Below are 19,941 nucleotides of genomic sequence, written 5' to 3' on the forward strand. Positions count from 1 at the left end.
CTATTCAGCTTCAATAACTGCTTGCTTGCAGCTATGTCAGCCCCCATGTGTTTTTTTGCCTTTAAATATCCTAAAATGCTCAGGCTTGGGGCTGGTCCTTGCAGAGAGACAGTTATGGGTCCTGCGGGGAGCAGTCACTGGCTGGCCTGCTAAATAAAGACTCTTCAATTTGGACAAAACCGGGACTCAGTGTTTTCTGAGCGACCTGCCCCACAACAACACAAGATAAAGGCTGAGACAAACTATGGGATTTAGGAGTCAATAATTTGTAAGTAGATCCTTATAAATGAAGTAAACAATCCAGTGGCATAATTTTGGAAAGATGAGACTGTTACTGAAAGCTTGGTCCTTGTCCCCAATGCCAATCTAATAATAAAGGCAAGGCTTTGAGAAAAAGGCAAAAGAAGTTTCATTGCTTTGCTAGAAAAGGAGAAACATGGGGAACTCCTGTCCCAGAGTCTGTGATTCTTCCCATCATGAGGAGAAGGTTTTTTTTGTTTGTTTGTTTGTTTTTTTAAACACAGGAATCCTGTTTCTTGAGATTAGGGAGATGCAAATAGGGAGGAGAAGATCAGAGAGAAGAGGACTAGGGAGGAAAGGGTCAGGGAGGAGAAGGTTGGGAAGAAGAAAAAAATGTCAGTTTTAGAGCAACAAGGGGTATATTCAAAGCATAAAGTGAACCACTGTTACTAGAAGAAAGAAATGACTACTGGGAAAATCACTATTGAATGGTCCTGTCTATAATAAAATGAATCATAATAACAACAGCCTCTGTTGAATGCTTGCCATGTGACAGGCACTGTGCTAATGATTTAACATGGTTTCATGTTGGTGAAGAAAAAAAATAATACAGTATTTATTGTATTCCAACTGTGAGTCATTTAAGAGAATAGGGTACATGCTTGAAAATTGTGAGCCTGATACAGTATTATAGAAGTTTTTTCAGGTTTCTTGATATCCCAATAAATATGAGATGACACAAACTTTAGGATAGAAGATATGATTGAATTAATGAAAGAAAGTTGTCAAATTATGTTAAATGTATATTCTTCGGCTACAAACACCTAATGCTACCCAGAGAGATTTCTATCATCACTTAAAATATTGACTTTCAGTTATTCAAAAAAGAAAAAAATGAAGCCATTGAGAATTTCAACTCAGCGCTGGTTTTTCTTTAAAACCTAGTTTTGAAATAGGCATCACACCAAACAAATTTATAGCTGGCATTAAATTCAAAGGCGGGATGAATAAATGCAAATCTAAAAAGAGAAGAATCAGTGGTCAGTTTATAAAATTGTCTCCATAATTCCACATTTTCTGGCTAATTTCATCTTCCATCTTCCAGGGCACTGAAATTCCAGGCTTAGCTTTGTGCTTCCCAGATGACACATCACAAAAGTGAATAGCAAATGATATTTTCCCCCTATTATTCTTCTATCCATTGCTATTAGGTTGAATGGTGTCCCCTCACAAAACATGCCCACATCCTACACCCTGAACCTGTGAATGTAACCTTATTGGAAAAAAGGTTTTTGCAGATATAATTAAGGGAAGGTTCTTGGGATTATTATGGATTATCTGGGTGGGCCCTAAACTCAGTGGCAAGTGCCCTTACAAGAGACACCTGAAGGAATGAGACAGGGACAGAAAGAGAAGACACATGAAGACAGAGGCAGACATTATAGTTAAGCAACCACAAGCCAAGGAAGAGCCTTGCAAACACCAGAATAAAAGGCAAAGATTCTCCCCATGGGCCTTTAGAGTGATCTCAGCCCTTCTGACACCTTGACTTCATGCTTTTGGACTTCCAAACTGAGAAATCGCTGTTGTTCTAAGCCACCAAGTTTTTGGTAATTTGCTATGGCAGCCCTAGGAAACTAATATACCAGCTTTGTGATATTCATGAACAGTTACTGGAAGAAATGACACATCAAAACATTTGCTCAGTGTCTGACAGGGACCTAGAAACATCTGTTCTTGTGCATTTTAATTATCAAGCATCCAGCTCAGATGATATCTGGAGAAAAAAAAAAAAAAAACACAGGATATGAGCGTATCCTAAGGCAGAAGTGTTTTACCAGTTAAAACAGGACAGTGACATGATGACAATCTCATCTCCAGAAGGAATTTGCTGACAAATTGATATAACTCGGCTTTGGATATGGTTTTGGCTCTGTCCATTCACATACGTACCCTATTGGATTCAAGTTATCTCTTGTGGGTTAACTCAATTTGATGCAATTTGTAAAAAATGGAAATTTGTAGAATGGTTTCTAAAATGACACATGTTTAGAAACAGCATGCAAATACACATGCAATTATTATTAGTTTTTTACATGTCAAATTTCCTATTAAAGCATGGTTTAGAAAAGTCAGATGTTTTTTATAGGCTTATGAGATAAAAGCAGAAGCCTCCTGGTCTTTCCTTTTCACTGCTGATTCTTACCCCTTTAAATAAATTATTTTAGTAATATTATTGCTTCTTTATCACCTCTGCATTTTAAATAATAAATTGATAATGATTTTTTTCAATTAGAAACTCATCAACTTCTTAACATGAAAGTAGAGATTTATTTTTCATCCCTAGCCACCTCCCCCCACTCCATGTCCATTTCCTTTCTTTCTATATTTGTAACTTAATGACATAATTTTAATACCATATGCAATGTTTATTTCATGATAGCTCTATAATAATTAATTACTCACAGTTGAGTTACATAGTGCATTATAATTACATTTTGTTTCTTGTACTAATTTTGTTTTCCCTACATTAAATAACTGAGTTGGTTTCCTTGGAATAGCTTTGTATGTACCAATTCCACCTTAACTACAAATTCTTTTGAGATTTTTCAGTTTTATGGAAGTGTAAAATGTTCAATTAGTTTCTACTGCTCTTAGAAATATCTCTCCTGAACATTTTAAGCTTAGTGCTCCACAGGCAGGAAAGCCTGTTACAGAGTTGTTATGCTGTGATTTCTCTTCCCCATTGTCTAAAGACAATGATATATGCCCCTTTTCTGATACCCACATTTTTTTTTTGTACCAGGGATTGAACCCAGGGGTGATTAACCACTGAGCCAAATCCTCAGGCTTTTTATTTTTTATTTTGACATAGGGTTTTGCCAAGTTACTTAGGGTTTCACTAAGTTGCTGTCACTAGCTTTGAACTTGCAATCTTCCTGCCTCAGCCTCCCTAGCCGCTGGGATTACAGGCATGCATCACCTGATACCCACATCTTTTTTTTTTCTTGGTTTCATCACTCATTGTAGTGTATTATATCCTCTACTGTTTTTCTGAACGCAAACTCTAGATTAAGCTTTGAAACATTGCATTTCTGAAATATAATAATTCTACCTTCATATTATGTTACATTTTGGCTGGGTATAGAATCTCAGAATGAAAGTAATTTTCACCATAAGGTGTAAAATATTGCTGAATTTTCCTTTCTCTTCTAGTTTGGCTATTAAAAAATCTGATGTCATACAAATTCTGGGTTTGTGTGGAATATGTTATTCCTCTTTGTGGAAGTTTTTAAAGAGTTTCTCTTTATACCATATGTTCTAAAATTTCAGTAACAGAGCCTTAATGGGGACATTTTTTAATTCACTGTATCAGATTATCTGTAGACTTTTAAATGTAGAACTGTCTATCAGTATTACAATTTCTTTGTGCTACTTCTAGATAATTCTCTTACCTCTACCATGTCTCCATCTCTATCTCTCAGGACCTTTTATTATGGATATATTGGATCATTTAGACTGATTTAATTTCGGCAATATTTCTCCATTCATACCTTTTGATTCTTTTGTTGAATATTTCTTTTTCCATTAAACCATTTAAAGTATTGGATATTTGTGAAAAGTTCCAGTTCTATTGGCCCTGATTCACAATAGCTATTAAATACACAATTTTTTAAAGTTATACTCAATTCACCCAAAATATTTATTGAACACTTAGTTTGTCTTGCTAAATCTTTCTTCCTTGTAGAGTATTTCTTTTCAACAATTTAGCTATCAGTTACAGTTTATAGGGAAACTTTGGTTTCTTATATTGTTTCTATTTAGTTGTGACTCTCCTTACTTCTTTTTGACTTACATGTTTCTTATTAATATTGTTATTAAAATATCTGGAAATTTTACACTAATCCATTTGTAGTGAGGAGCCACTGAGATGTTATTTGGAAGATCTGTATATACAAATGTGGGTAATTGACTAAGGACTGTATCTATTGTACTCTAGAGTAAAAAATTAATGAGTTACCTAATTTGTGGAGAGCTCCTCATCCTCATTATCTGTGCATTTTTTCTTGATGGGTTAAATCTTTTATCCAAGATGATACATTCATCTCACAACTAGTATTTGGACTCAGGAAGGGGTTTAAGTGTCTCATGGTTTTTGTTTTCTCAGTCCTCTGTGGCTCACCATCACCTCAACTGTAGCTGCTATCCTGAGTCTAGAATCTTTCTCACTCAACCTTCCCGCAGGACAAAACCTCAGCTATGTACTCAGGGATATCAGGTGTAGCCTTCTAGCTGCATAAAATGGTCATTGAAATCTGGAGCAGAAATTGCTCATTTTAAAGACTTTCCCAATCTTCCTGTTCAGTCTTATTTTGCCATCATTCAGGACACAAGGCTAACCCTAAATACTTGGTGCATTATCAACTTAAACCTCTCTGTTATTTCTAGTCAGAGATATTTTGTTTACTTTTTTCTGATCTGTTAGACAGTAACAGTAATCACGTCTCCAAATTTTTGTTAGCTTGCAAATAATCAAAGTGCCACTTTTATGTTCTTTTCTTCCCTTCTTTTCTTTCTGTTGCAGTTTTTTTTTAATTCTATTACTGCTATTTTGGTGACAATCTATTGGGAGCAGAGAATAAACATGTAGATTCAATCTGCCATATGGACCCAGCTGGTCCAAAAATTACTTTATAATTTAATTTAAAGCAACTCCTATGGGAAAGTCTGCTGAGATGAGGTTCAAGAGCATAATCTTCCCCTTAAAAATCTTTTATGGAGAGAAAGTTCCAGTGGTGGTTATATGAAAAGTTCAGAGAATCCTTTCCACAAATATCCATGAAATTATACAACATTATCAAATTTAACTATTTCAGGGTTCTATACATTGACCCAAGCAGTCAGGTTTATATTGAATTTATTCTTGAAAAGATGCCATAGATTTGTGTCAGAACAGTGAAATTGTAAAGCCTTCATACATGAAGTCAGCTGCATGACTACTCTCATCTCAACTGGTGTGAACAGTTTGATCAGCACAGGGATGGCCAGAGTATCCAGCCACTTTTTTTTTTTTTTTTTTTTTTGCCACTTGAGAGACTCAGTAAGAAGTATGGCATGAAAACATACTAGTGATTAACATAGCCAACTCATAATACAGAAATAAATTTCACAGGAATGGTTAATTGACAAATGAACAATACCGAGTGTTGATGAGGATGTGGTAAAGTGGAACAATCATTTACTGTTAGTAGGAATGTAAAATGATTTAGTCACTTTGGGATACAGTTTGGCAACTTCTCAGAAAAGTTAAATATAAACTTAAAATACATATAATCCAGCAATTCAACTGTTAGATATCTATAAAGAGAAAGAAAAATGTATGTCCACAATACTTGTACATAAATGTTTATAATAACGTTATTCGTAATAATCAAAAATTGGAAAAATGCAGACATTTATGAAGCAATGAGTATATTAAAAGTGTTATTTTCATACACTGGAATGTTATTTAACAATTAGAGAAATCAGTTACTAGTAAATGCAACACCACGGATGACATCTCCTCTCCAAATTATACTAAGAAAAGTTTTAAAAAGACACAAATGATTGGACACTATGTGATTCCTTTGCATGAAAGTATTTAAGGAAAGTATTTAAACCTGGAAAGCAGATGTGTGGTTCTCCAGGTCTGAGGCTGGAAGCAAGAAGTGATTATAAACAGACACAAGAGAACTTTGGAAGGTCATGGCTTTGTTATAAAACTGGATCCAATGATAATAACACAATTACATAAATGTACTAAAAAAATCCATCTCTTCAGTTACAATTGGTTAATTGTAAGACATATAAATTACATTACCATAAAATTATGACAAAAGAACCTATCATGAAAATTACATTCCAACACTCTTGGAATGATCATAATTCTTTTATAATTTTTCAGTAGTGTTAGTAGGTGTGGAAGGAGTCAATTAGATAAATTCAGTTTTACCTCTATTTTGGAAAGAATTACTTCTAGATTCAGGAAGTCAGTGATCTTAATATTGTTCCAGTTCTATTGGCCCTAATTCGAAGTAGTTATTAAATATGTTTGAAGCATTTGCAATCAAAGGAATAGATTTAAAATAAGATAAAAGAAAAATATTAACACAAACACATAACTAAATTTTGTGATTTAAATATACCTAATTATAAAGTTAATTACAAAATTAATTACATTAAAGAGTACATGCATCTCTGATCATTTTTACTTACTAGGGATCAATATCCTTTTCTAGTCCTAATGGAGTTGGAGGAAAGTCATTGATTTTCGTTATTGTTGTTTGGTGATTAATTGTTAGTAGTGTCTTGAATAATACTGGATGAATTAGAATGGATAATTATATGGACACATAGTGATGAGAGTTTGAGCTTGAATGATTGGTATGTGTAACGATAAGGCATTCATTCATCTACTCATTCAGCAGCTCTATAAAATTATTTATCAGATAGAGTGATAAGTTATGGAGTTATTACAGTGAATAAGAGAGCTCTCTCCATAACAGATTTATCTTTATCTTGTTGAGAAGATAGAGAAGTATAGAAGTGATTGTCATTAGTGTGAAGAATATTCTAAATAAACATCAAGTTTGTGTAGTTATCAAAGTGACCTGCAGGAGAGAAACCCAAACTATCTAGGTTTGATGGGTCAGGAAAAGTTCCCTGAGCAGGATTTTATGAAAATTTTTGAAGTCAGACAAGTAGAATGGGGAGGAATAAAAGGAAGACACTCCACATACGTAAGTGCATGGAGAACAGAAAGGAATTCATTGAGGCTGTAGTTTGAAACTCAATGAGATAGAAGAGGCTCAAGCTGCAGGTAAGGATGGGTCATGAAGGGCACCATGCAGGCTAGGCAGGTGTTTGGACAATCTCCTAAGGATAATAAAGGACCATGCAGAATTTTAAGAAAGAATGTAACTCTCAGACGATAGTGATGAGAGATGTGGCCAGAGCAGAACTCCATTGTCTTCATGCAATGGAAGAGTTTTTTTTGTTGTTTGTTTGTTTGTTTGCTTTTGCTTCTTTGTTTTCTTTTCCTTTTTTTCCCTTCAGATAATAAGAAATATGAAAACAGAGAATCATGATGAAGTAGGACCATAGGACTAAGACTTCTCTCTGGCTTCCCTATTCTTGGCATTTGGTTTCTCTTTATAGTCACAAAAAGGCAGTTTTAATTTTGACATTGTACCTATGTCCAGGCAAGATGAAGGTCAAGGTTGGGGAACAAGGGTGGAGGAAACAAGACAGTTCAGTTAATCAACTTTCTAAAGAACTTTCCAGAAACCTCTGGGGTCAAATTTTACTTACATCTCATGTACCAGAATTATGTCTTATGCTAGTAGCATGGAAGACTAAATGATTAAGATTTTTACCTATTTGAATGAGGTAACAGCTTTGGAAGCAAGAATGGATATTGAGCAGGCAACCGGCAGTGCCTTGCTCTAGAAGTGTCTTGAACATTATCAGTGACAATGGAGAAAAAGATAAACGTATTCAAGGGATAGTAACAAAAATGAAAGTGAAAAGACTTAAATATCCTTTGGAAAAGGAGGGTAAGGGAGAGGGAGCAGTCAGGGTGATCCCCAAGTTTCTGCTTTGAACAACTCTGCTTGGTACCATTTACTAAGACAAGAGATAAAAAGGTAATAAATTAAATTTTGGATACGTTGAGCACAACCTTCTTCGGAATATTCAAGTGGAGTTATCTTGTGGCTCAAAGAAAATATAGAAAATGATCCATATCCAATTTAACTAAAGCCATCAGAGTACATGAGATCTGAAAAAATAGAAAGAAGAAAAAAATGGCCAAAATGCTTTAAAAAGAATCAATAGGATTTGGTAATTTGTCAACTCTGTGTAGAGGAAACAAGTTCAGATTCTATCACTGGGAGATTCTTTGGTGGTCTTGGCAGTACAAAAGGAAATTGATCCTTTATAGCACTCTTTTATTTCTTTTTGACAAGGCAGTTTAACTCTCTGTACTCACCTCAAATGCATGATCACTCTCGAATTGCTTTATAAGCTCCAGAACAACAATAAAAAAAGATGATTAAATTGGATATGTTTCATAGTACTATGTTAAATAGTAGTTGTGACTTGACATTTTAGAGGCCTGAGACAAACTTTCCATTCTATCACACATTTTACTTCCGGGATGATAATTTTCTAGTTCGACATCTCAGCTTTCCATTTTGCAAATATGGTGACCAGAGCCTTTTCTCCTGGTTGAGGTAGGTCAAATTAAGGTTCACCGGAGAAAGAGGTAGATACAGGTTTTAAGTTACTGAAGGTTATCAGTACCTCTTCAGTACCTCTTTCCCTTCCTGTACAGAGGTCAAAAATAATTGTTCTTCAGGGTGATTGCTAATGCCCACACTCTAACCCCTTGCCTCTGAGAGCTGCAAATAGTAGCATTTCCACACACTCAACATAGTGCAGTTGACCTTCTGCATTTGACACAACACAGAAGAGTGAAGAGAGAATACCAAGCATTTGTTGAATTGATAAAACACAGAATACAACTCATTCCTGGGAAAATATTTTCAGTCCTACTGTAGATAAATATTTATTTCAGCTCTGCTGGGAAGTATGTGCCTAATAAATGATGTTTCTTTTTTAATGGTCTGTTTACATTTTAGCGAATTCACATCAAAATTTTTGGTCATTTATATCACATATAATTTTCAAGGCATAAAATACTTCTAAGAATATTAAAATTTACTCATCAAGAAAATATCCTTCATTTTCTACATTCCTATAAATGATTTTAAAATGTGTACCTCATTACATGCATAGATACTGAAGTCTTTTATTCATATAATTACTTTGTATTACAAAGAATCCAAAAGCTTACAAGGAAGTGTCATAATCAATTAACATCCAGGGACAACTGTTGTTTAAAAAGAAGCTTTTTGTTGCAAAAACAATCTTATAAAAACATGTTAATTCTAGAACTTTGTTAGTTAGATTTTCATTGCTGGTACAAAGTGTCTGAGAAAAACAACTCAAATGAGGAAAGACTTATTGTGGCTCATGGTTTCAGGGGTTTCAGCACATGATCAACTGGCAACAGATCTTTGGTGATGAGGAGAGACAGAAAATCATGTAAAACCATTTTAAGTTCAACTTGTGTGTAAGACATTATACAAAGGCCTTTATTTCACTTTTTATTGCCCACAATCCTGAGAATCCTGAGTTATCTGTACCTTTAAAGGGTTTAGCAACTTCCTTAAGGTTTCAGAGCAGGTAATGAAGTCAGAATTCAAACCCTGTCTGCAGACTGCAAAGCACCTGTTAAGCACATTGCACATGGCCTCCACCCTGGCTTTTCACACCACATATGTCAGAAAATATGGAGCCCAGATGTCAGCCACCTCAGGCTGCTCAAGCTTTCCTGCTTTGTGTGTCATAATGCTCTCTCACAGTTAAATGAAGTTGTCTTGAGCCTCTGTCTTATAAACCCTGGTAGCTTCTTGCCCTGTTGCTGAACATTCCAGAAGATTCTCCTTTTCTCAGGTCCTGCTCATCATAATTTCTTGTTGCTACTTATCTCTTTCAGCCCCTTCTGTCTTTCTGCAGCTCATTTTGTTTCTCTACCCTGCCTTCGCTCACAGAAGCATCATCAACACAAGGTAGTTCTATATTGTGTTTTTCCCTTTCACTGAAGTGCCCGGGATGGCAGAGGGTGATCATTTCAGAATACCTCAAAGCACTTGAAATGGAACAGGAGGCACTCCTTTACTTCAGAGTGCTCTAGCCAGTATCTCCCCCATCTCTCCCCAGACCTTTCCTTCTCCAGATGTCCCTCTAGAATTCTGCCTCTTCCCTTCTTTTCTTAATTCCCAGGTACCCTCAACCTCTGTCTTTCTTGAGCTACAATTTTGTTTTGTTTTTATTTTGCAAAGATTTAAGCTTTCTTTCTTGTGGGACTTCTATTAATTTTGCCTAATACCTTCTAAAATAAAATGCCCTCTTTTTCCTTATAGTAATATATGATATATGTTACCATTAGCAATATATCTTCCAACTAGAATATACTATTACTTCTTTTTCCTCTCTCTTAAGTTGGGATGACATAAAAACATCTAAACTTGGAAGAGAACACTCCTTTGCTTTACCATGTAGAGTCTATAATTTGTCCCACAGTTATTGTTTTCATCTGTGAATCTCATTCATTCTGTGAAGAAATGAAAACTAGTGGACTTTAAAGGACATAACAAATTTGGGTATTTGTGCATATAATATGTATTTAACCACATATTCAGATCTTAGAAATTAAAGTAATGATAGCTATGATAGCTTTAAAAATTAAATAAGATAATACCTCAAGTATCAGAAAGTTCTTTTTCTTCTTTTTTTAATATTGGAAATCAAACACAGGAATGTGCTACCACTGTCTTTTAAGACATGATCTCACTAAGTGGCAGAGGCTGGCCTTGAATTTGCTGTCCTCCTACCTTAAGCTGGAATTACAGGTGTGTGCCACTGTACCTGTCTGGAATGAGTTATTTTTTATCTAAAACATTTGTCTAGCAGATAGAAAGTAGCTCTTACCCAGTGACTTTGACTAGTAGCATTAATATGATCCTTGGTTCCTTGAACAAAAGCAGTGTATTCAAAGACTTGTTATTGCTACCATTCTCTATAATTTATCCAGCTTCTGAACTCCTTTTTATTTATTTATGTATTTATTATTGATTAAGAAAAATAAATGACAGCAGAGTGCATTACAATTCTTATTACACTTATATAGCACGACTTTTCATATCTCTAGTAGTATATAAAGTATGTTGACGCCAATTTGTGTCTTTATACATGTACTTTGGATCACATTCCACCATCCTTGCTAATCCTCTGCCCCCTCCTTTTCCCTCCCACTCCTCTGCCCTATCTAGAATTCATCTATTTCTCCCATGCTGACCTTCTTTTTAAAAACAAACAACAACAACAAAAAAACACATGTGCATTGCAAGTCCTAGCTAACAGTAGGAGATATCGCTCGGACCATATAGACTAAAATGTTCTTCAATCACAAAGCCAATGGAATCTTGTTTCAGAACAAGAAATTTGCATTGTTTTGAGTAATATTGTGGAAGAGAATAACTATAACAGTTTTTCCATCCTGATGTATTTTCTATGCCCAGGTGTTCAGGGGCAGAAAAAGTTACCCCAGAAAAGTTGCTTATTTTGCTGAGTACCTCAGCTCTCTCTTTCACTGCTTAGTATACCCCAATTCAATTATTGTCTTTCACATTTTTTATATAAGAAAACTGAGACACAAAATGTGTAAGTAATCTGTATAATATCACAAAGTAACTGAGCTGCGAGCTGGGATTCAAGCCTCAAAGCCTGTACCTATGCTAATCCTGAGCATCTATCTTCATGTTCAGCAGCTGGATTTAGAATCTTCACCTTTATCATTTGCCATAAAACTTCAATATGTTGAGCAATGTGCATGTTATGCACTTGAGATTCTAACAATTTAATGCTTCCCTATTCTGTTAAGCTGATTTTTCATATATCTAAAATATTCTAAAAAGCCTCCCAGCAGCAGTAAGAACTAAAGTAATAAATACTTGGACTAAGGATGAACTAGAGCAAAAGCAAACACTCTTTGCTTTCAATATATAAGTTAATTCTTACTTTTTCCAAAGCTATGTGTTTAAATAAAACACATGTGTCTCTCAGGGCTATTGGCTGAAATCAGTTTCCAAAATGGAGGAGTAAGAGCTGTTAAGTTAAAAAACAAACAAACAAACAAACAAAAACCCCTTTTGTTTATTTATGGCCATGAAGGGTCTGTAATAAAAAATAAAATCCATAAGTTCATTTCTAAGTAGCTAGGATCTGCCCATCACCTCTTCATGGTGTGCAGAGGCAGTCAGTTTTAGAGGCTGGGTTTTAGAAATACTGAATCTGCTCTTCTAGCACTGACCACAGCAATGCTACATTCCTCTCAAAGAGAAGGAAGTTGAATTTGTGAATAATTGAGTTTTCTGATCGTTGAGGGAAATAGGAAGTATGATGAAAGCTACAGTATGGTTCATTTCCCAGTGAAATCAATGCCAAGATATTTTGCTTCCTCTTCAGAACCAATAATACAGTCTCCTATAATAAGTAGGACAAGAAAAATCCATATGGTCACCAGGAACTCATGATCACCTACTGTGTGCTACAAACTTTCCTACTCCTTGGAAATATACAATGAATAAAATTTAGTCTTTGAGCTTGTGAATCTCTCTCTACGAAAAACTACTTTTGAAAAGGAACTAAACTTTAGAAATACTATTTTGCTATTCTTCTGTCTTAGTAAATAAGTATGTTAACAAATAATTTCTTTTGTTGGTGATTGATTGCCCAAAGTTTGAAAAGTATCATGTAGAATTGCTTTTATTTTATAGTCATATGCAAGGGTATGTATATAGAGATAGATTAAATTTAGATTAAATTTGTTCAAACTAGGATTTGTCTTGAAAATTAGATTTTTCAAACATCCATGAGACAAGCATTTTTCTTGGTATTTTTCTTTTTTAATAAAAGAAGGCAATTCAAACTTTCCATTTATTTGCATTATTGCTGAGGGCTGTGCTATTCTTAATTATTTTTTTTTCACAGTAATTGCCATGACACCCTTGACATTGAACACTCAAAGCCATTTATTTTATCCTGTTAGTTTTCAGTTCTTCCTTAGAACAAAATGCAGAAGACTGGAGAATTTTAGTACAGAAAATGAACTGAATTTGTGCTTAAAATATCATATATTTGCACATAAAACAATTTTTGAGAACTCAGTGGACCCAGATGACCTAGTGCTCTGAAGTTCTGGTCCCAGAGCTGAGGTTACATGGGACTCTTATAGAAAATTTGACATCATTTATTAACCATTACAACATTTGTGGGTTTGAATTCTTGGACCATGCAACCAGGGGCCCTGGGCAGGGATTCTTGTGATAAGCAATTCACAGATGTAGAACAAAGGCAGGTGATATTGGGAATTGGCCTTCATCACAGGCAGGAATTTCTCAAGATAACTGCAAGCTTAGACTCCTAAGAGCTGTAATTCAAACCTAGCATAGAAATTTTATCATTTAAATGAGTATTTAAATAATACTCTCAGAGACTAGTCATTAAGTAGCACTTTTACAACGCTATAAAGTATCTCTTTATTTTCAGTTTGAATCTATTACAAATACTTTTGCTATGATCATTATAATTTACATCCTGTTTCACCCATGTACACATTTCTTTGGAGGTGTATGCTTTTTAAATTGATAGGCCATAAAATTATGCACAGCTGTATCTTGACTAGATAATGCTAAAATAAGTGGTTGAATCAATTTATTGCCCCCTAATACTATGTGAGAATTTTTATTGATCCACATTCTCACGAACATCCAATTAACCAACATTTTAAATTTTAACCAGAATAGCTAGTAGAGAGGATCTGGAATGTTCCCAGCATGAAGAAATGAAAAATGTCTAAGGCGATAGCTTGGCCGATTATTGTGACCTGATGATTACATATTGTATACACTTATTGAAATGCACATAAACATTTTTTATGAGAGGAAATTTCATCATTTCAACTTATGAAAAAGAGGCTTGAGAAGACTGCATTTACACATTACATATATAGATTAGTTCTTTTTTTAGAAAAAATTAATGGTGCACTATAATTATATATAATAGTGGAATTCATTATGCCACATTTGTACATGCACATAGGTAATTTGAGCTATCTAATCTCCCTGTACCTTCCCTTTCTAAAAGAGACAAAAATGGATAGTTTTCCATGAATAGCCTAAAAGAGAAAAGTCTAAATTCCCTCCATTCTCTCTGCCTTTTAGTACATGACTATTATAAGCCAATTGAAGCTTCCTTTCTGGTATACCAAACACAGGAGAGACTCTCCTGACTTAGTCTGAAAGGCTAATGGCTGGATTTGACACAGCATATGTTGTAACATACTCCTGGTTACTGAGTACACACAGAGGCTCAGACAGCTGGCCATGGCCACGCTTTTGGCTTGGACTTGTGCCCTGAACTTCCACAGCTGAAAGGAATCCATGATTTTCTGGCTGCCTGATCCACTCCCCATGTGGCAAGAGAGCCAAAGCGGTAAACCATTTTCACCACGTCTCCATTGTACCCAAACTGTTTACCTTTTCCTCTGATACAAATACTAATTTTATTTGAAAGTGGCTGTTCTTTTGTGGTAATTACCTCTTTTGAATACCACCCATTAACATGTATCAGTCTATATTCAAAATATATAAATGCATTCTTGGATAGAGATCAAGAGAGGAATATTTAATTACTTAGGAAAGCCAATCAACATTCAGGGGTTTTCCAAAGGTATGCTATCCCAAAGTTATCATCACATTCTTCCCTGAGTTCTTGACATGAATGTTCATGTTGGTTACTTCATATTAAAACCAATGGTATGTTCCCAACACAAAGAAATGATACATGTCCTAGGTGATAGATATGCCAATTACCTTCATCTGATAATTATATCTTGTATAACTATATTGAAATATCACACTCTACACTATAAATATGTGGAATTACTATATATTAATTAAATATAAAAATATATTTAAAAAAATTTGAAGGTGAAGTAGAAAATTCTATTGTCCAATGTGTGTTGGGACCATTAACTAGCTCATAGGGAGGGAGGCTATAACTCAGGGTCAGTTTTAAATAACAGAAATAAAAAACAAAACTAACTTGATTCCTAAATAAACAATAACAAGCCAGATCCATTTTTTTTGTTTATTTGCTTACAAGCAGATAACCAAAGCAAACATCACATAAAAATAATAACAGGCTAAGATAAAAATTATAATCACTTGGAAATCCAAGGTCTCTTTTTTTTTCATATTTGGAAGAATTCTGACATCTATAGCTTCAACTTAGAAATTGGCTATATGGGTTGAAACATCTGAACTTTGTATTGTTTCTTTAAAAGGCAGTGTTAAAAGGGTGGCTTGGCCACAATAAAATATGGGCAAGCAACTGTTGAAATAGGATGCAGCCAATATTTATCTAGATGATAAATTCACGTCAAGAATTTCCAATTTACTGTACATCTATGGAGTTATGATACCCACCATTAATCATAGTCTTACTGCAAGAGCCCATTATAATCCATACGGAGCCAACAATGGAACAAAAGCACAGAGGGGAAAAAAAATAGAGGTTGCTAGGATGAAGTTTGCAGATTCTAAACAAAGATGAGTGACACACATTGGGTAGGATAAATCTACAAATAGCCTAGAGCCAGACATCAGACATTATTTGAAATGACAAACTTCACATTAAGTAAAAGAGAAGGAAAAAAAGATCACAGATGGAGACAGACAGTGAGGCTAAACCTTATACAACTGCATGATTCATTTCCAGAAGAAATCAATGTTCAGATGACTTCTTTCCTTCTTCAGAACCAATAATGAGCCTCCTATAATTAGGCAAACTTTCTCTGTCCTATCAAAACAAACTGTGAAGCCACAGTGAGGCTACTGACACATCTACCTCTTGACCAAAGCTATAGTATTTTAATCTAAGTACAATGCAAAGATGCATGAGTCAACCTACCGTAAATCTTCAGCAAATAGTATGTGTCATTGGAAATAACTTCTGCTTCTCCAAAGACTGTAGATTTATTCTGTAGGAGTTTCAGAAACAAGCAACAATAATTTTAGCTAAAGCAATTCCCCATGTTCACTAAACCATAACTGTCTGAAACTAGTTATTTCTAGAATTACACAGAACCAAAATAGCAAACATGTAAACAGAGAGCTATGGGTTAGAATTCATCAAATGAAAGAAAAAAAAAAGTTTCAAATTTTAAGGTATAAAATATCACATCTGTTAACTATTTTACATGCCCAAGTTTAATGCACAATACAAGCACTAATTAAAAATACTCTCCAGAAATACATAACCCATTTGCTGTGTGTGCAGAATGAATAACATAATCAACCTTCATCAGATACCAGTTTTTCTCTATACAAGCAGCCCCAAACTAACCGACCTTTGGACTTCTCATGAAAACAGCATTTGAGGCTGGAGAAGAGAATCTCGGCCTATTCATGCCATCAAACAGGATTATAGCATATCTAATGCCATTGTTTTAGTTTTCTCTATTGACAGCATGAGCTCCTAGACCGTGCTCTGAACCAATTGGAGATTAAGCAGAGTTGATAGGCCATGCCACATTTCATCCAGTCCGCACAGCTGTAGGCAGAGTCTTAGTTTCCACTGAGCCAATAAAATAAAACATAAGACATGTGAGTGATGTCTGCCCCAGCCAGGACACTGGGATGGAGAGACGATGCTCTTCGTTCCAAACTTATGTTTCTGGATTGCACGAAAGCCAAGCACAAATTCCAGGAGGAGTCATTCTTCATGCCACTTATTTCCCTTACTTTCTGAAATTTCTGAGGAAATAATTGTATCATCGAGAACTCTGGACTAATTTGTGGGTGGCATGTGATACATTTTTCCAGGAATGAATAAAATTGTGGAAATTCCTTAGCAAGTCTGTGGGAGTCTAAAACTGAAGCTGGAAAGAAGCACAGATGGTCTACTTTGTTCCTTTTATTTTATACATGATAGAAATGGCGAGGCCCAAAGAAGTAGAACAAAGAACCTCCAGGCACCAGTTGTGAAGATTGAACTTGACGTTCAAATTACCAGTAGAGTGTCCTCAATCATAACGTTGCTTCACTACTCTTTCATGCACTTTCATTTAGCTTATTAAAAACAAAAATTTAAAACAAACAAACAACAAAAACCCCCAAGAAAACAGAACCATAATTCTTACTGAAGACATCTTTACAAAGCTCTATGAGCATGCTTGGCTTTTTCTGGCAAGGATCAGCTCTACTATGGAGATCCCGTGTGATCTTGCTTATATGCAAGATCACACGGGATCTCCATAGTAGATAGTATCACTCAACTCCTGTTTTTAAGCCTAAACTCTGGTAATAATTATTGTAGACGACCTTTTGAGAAGTTCTGAAATATTTTTTTGTATTATTTTTAATTAAAATACAGACCATGACCTTTCAATGTGAAATGTGTGCTTACTTGTGCTTTAATTATGGTGACCATATACATTATCCTCTAAACCAGCACATTCAATGGCGAATGGGCATGCTATTTACTATTACAACAGGAAGACAGGTGCAAGTTTGAATTATTCTTAACAAATTAGGCCATGCACCTCCCTAGTTTTATAGTTTTCAACATCTGAAATAGTAAATAAATGCCCTGTAAGTTCAGGTATTCATGTTTGTCTGCTTTGTAGAGGTTTAAACAGGGTTTTTTTTTTTTTTTTTTTTTTTTTTTGTGTGTGTGTGTGTGTGTGTGTGTGTTTTCAATTCTTATTTTTTCCCATGAGTTGAAAGGCAGTACAATATACTGGGAAGATAAAAAGAAGCAGAAAAAAAATGAAGTTAACCATACTTTTAACTGTAAGGACTCCAGTAAGTTATCCTCATTTCTTGGATTCAACACTGCACAAAGATTTCTCTGGCTGTTGTGGCCTAGTGTTTCCATTTAATGTCTGTGTGTGTGTGTGTGTGTGTGTGTGTGTGTGTACATGTGTGAGCATGTATGTGTATGGGTGTGCATACATACACACATACATACAACATGCATATACAAAGCCTATAGGTTGACTATGAAAAATAATAAATTTCAATAAATCAGATAAGAAAATAACAAACATGAGTCTGGAATGTACTATTGGTAGTGTTATCTTTAAAAGGAAAGCAAAATTTTTATCTATATCGAAAGTCACACCCAGAGAAATAATGTTATAGTAACTTGGCAGTTCACTGACAGAGAGGAATTTTTTTTTCATCTGCGTCATTGACAAAATTCTACAGCTTTGAATACAGGTGACTTTGGTAGTGTCACAATAGACGTTGTCTGGTTGCTCTTGGTTACAAACACTTTTCCTATTTGACTCACCTTCAATTTTTAGGCAGATTCTCTGGCTTCTTGCTATTGTTTCTGAGTATCCACGGTTCTTGCCATATTTTTGTATCTTCTGAAAGGAAAGACTTGGGGGATAAAAGGAGATTTACATAGTCACATACTTTAGAGGTGTGAATTATTAAACACATAAAAGTGGTTGGATGAGAAACAGAATTCATCATAAATTCTAGATTCATATCTAGTTTAATAAATCCTCTCTTTTAAATTATTTTTTTAAATTATAAGCGATAAGCTTTATCTGCTTTCTGCATATGTTGTGGGCACAATTTAGGATGGTGTTTTGTCTTTCCATATTGCCTGTCTGAACTCTCACATTTCAAAACTTTCTCACATACCTGACTGAGCCAGGGAGACAAATACAAGCATGTATGTGGCTTCTCTCTTCTGTTGAAACTCTTTGCTTTATTTTTTAGAGGCAGAAGTGCAGGACTTGAATCTATGATACAATCCAACCCAATCTGCAGGAAAAGGAATGGTTGATGAAAAGAGCCTATTGAACTATGGGTTTTGGTAACATGCTAAGCATTTTATATAGAGAATCTTAACTACTCCTCAAAACACTCTTTAGGGGATAGAATATGTAAATATTTCCATTACATAGATGAAGAAATTGAAGTCTGGAAAGAACAACCAATTAGCTCAGTTTGCTTAGCTAGAAAGTTGTGGAGCTAGGATTCAAACCCATGTATATCTGATACCTAAAGCCTGGGCTTTTAATCACCATGGTTTGCTATTTCTAGAGCATATGGGGTGATAACTTTTTTCTTTCTATGTGCACAAAGCCCATGTTTTTAAAACTCTTGCTGGAATATCCATTGAGCATATTTGGTCCTCATGATATTCTCTAAGGGTAGCATAAAGGAGATGCATGCACAAAAATCATTTTGCAGATACAAAATCAAAGCTTACAGAAGATCCTCCAGTGTTTTAAAGCCAGAAATTGATAGCACCATCTCCAGAACTGTGTCTTTAAAGTGTTAGCTCAGTGCAAATTCTCAAAAACAGAACTACTTGCTTAAAATAGCTAGAAAAAAGGGATAAAAATCTTAAAGAAACAAAATTGGAAGCATACTCAATCATCAATAGGGCTCAGATGTGGATTAATCACAAATGGAGGCACCATTTAACAAATGCCTTTTTATCACACTTACCTAGTTCATATCCCAAACTGTATCAGGCCAGTCTAAATTTGTGACAACCCCAATAAATTAACATGGCTGACTCTGCAAACCTCTGTGATTCCCTTTATCTTATGATGGGCTACTCTATATTAATTAGTCTGTTACTTTCACAACTTCAGGGTTTCCTCAAGTACAGAAACTATATGTTCTAGGTCTTTCCATAAAGTGTATGCTTACTAAAGTTCTGGTGAATACAAGAAGAATGTATTTCTTATTTAAGCCTCATAATACTAACATCTATTCAGTTTTCAGTCTTTAATATTTGTTAGACGTGAGGTATATAAAATAACTTAATCCTAACAATATTATGGAGTAAGTATTTTTATCCCAGCTTTCTGAGTGCAGACAGTGTGGTACAAATAATTAAATAGTTGTCTGGGGTTGTATTGTAGTTAGGGTCAAGGTAAGAGTTTGAACTCACTCTAAGTGCAATTTAGAAAAATAAAATTTTGAATTAATTAACATTTAG

The 19,941-nt window shown here is 34.9% G+C and overlaps 1 protein-coding gene across 4 annotated transcripts in view; it reads right to left on the reverse strand.

Annotated features, from left to right (window-relative positions):
* The window catches only part of Colec10 (collectin subfamily member 10), a 157,794-nt gene that overhangs the window by 38,997 nt on the left and 98,856 nt on the right, over window positions 1-19,941 (reverse strand). For 3 of the 4 annotated variants that reach the window (XM_078016756.1, XM_078016755.1, XM_078016754.1), the window contains 3 exons: window positions 18,627-18,749; window positions 18,265-18,356; window positions 15,880-15,949 (listed from right to left, as the gene is read on the reverse strand). The gene's annotated coding sequence lies outside the window, so the exon portion shown is untranslated. The remainder of the gene's footprint in view (window positions 1-15,879; window positions 15,950-18,264; window positions 18,357-18,626; window positions 18,750-19,941) is intronic. The other variant, XM_005316210.4, reaches the window with a different exon arrangement.

This window comes from Ictidomys tridecemlineatus, chromosome 7 (genome assembly GCF_052094955.1).
Source record: "Ictidomys tridecemlineatus isolate mIctTri1 chromosome 7, mIctTri1.hap1, whole genome shotgun sequence".
In the NCBI taxonomy this organism is placed as follows: Eukaryota; Metazoa; Chordata; class Mammalia; order Rodentia; family Sciuridae; genus Ictidomys; species Ictidomys tridecemlineatus.